Here is a 469-nt window from a genome sequence, read left to right as displayed (position 1 = left end):
GGGGCGCCGCCCCCATCAGCCGAGGAGGGCGCCAGCCTGTCCAGGTTCCCGAGTGTCACGGGGATGGGGGTTACGTCTCGACAGCGGCCTGGGGCCAGATGTCGGGCTCTGAGGGAGCCCCGTGATGGGGGCAGGTGGTCAGTCAGGGTCCCCAGTACTGGAAGCGAGTAGAGGGGTCAGGTGAGGGCCCTGAAATCCCTCCTGTGAGGACCCGGCTGGCTCCCTGGAAACCCTCCCCCCGCCCCAGGCCACGTCAGGCTCTGGGGACACCTGGGCTCCCACCAGTGCCCCGTGCTGGGCCACAGGGCAGGTCCCCTGCTGGAGGCCCTGAAATCCCTCCTGTGAGGACCCGGCTGGCTCCCTGGAAACCCTCCCCCCGCCCCAGGCCACGTCAGGCTCTGGGGACACCTGGGCTCCCACCAGTGCCCCGTGCTGGGCCACAGGGCAGGTCCCCTGCTGGAGGGCGGGC

The sequence above is a fragment of the Tupaia chinensis genome, unplaced genomic scaffold (assembly GCF_000334495.1).
Source record: "Tupaia chinensis unplaced genomic scaffold, TupChi_1.0 Scaffold000178_1, whole genome shotgun sequence".
In the NCBI taxonomy this organism is placed as follows: Eukaryota; Metazoa; Chordata; class Mammalia; order Scandentia; family Tupaiidae; genus Tupaia; species Tupaia belangeri.
Note: the sequence above shows the minus strand (reverse complement) of the source record.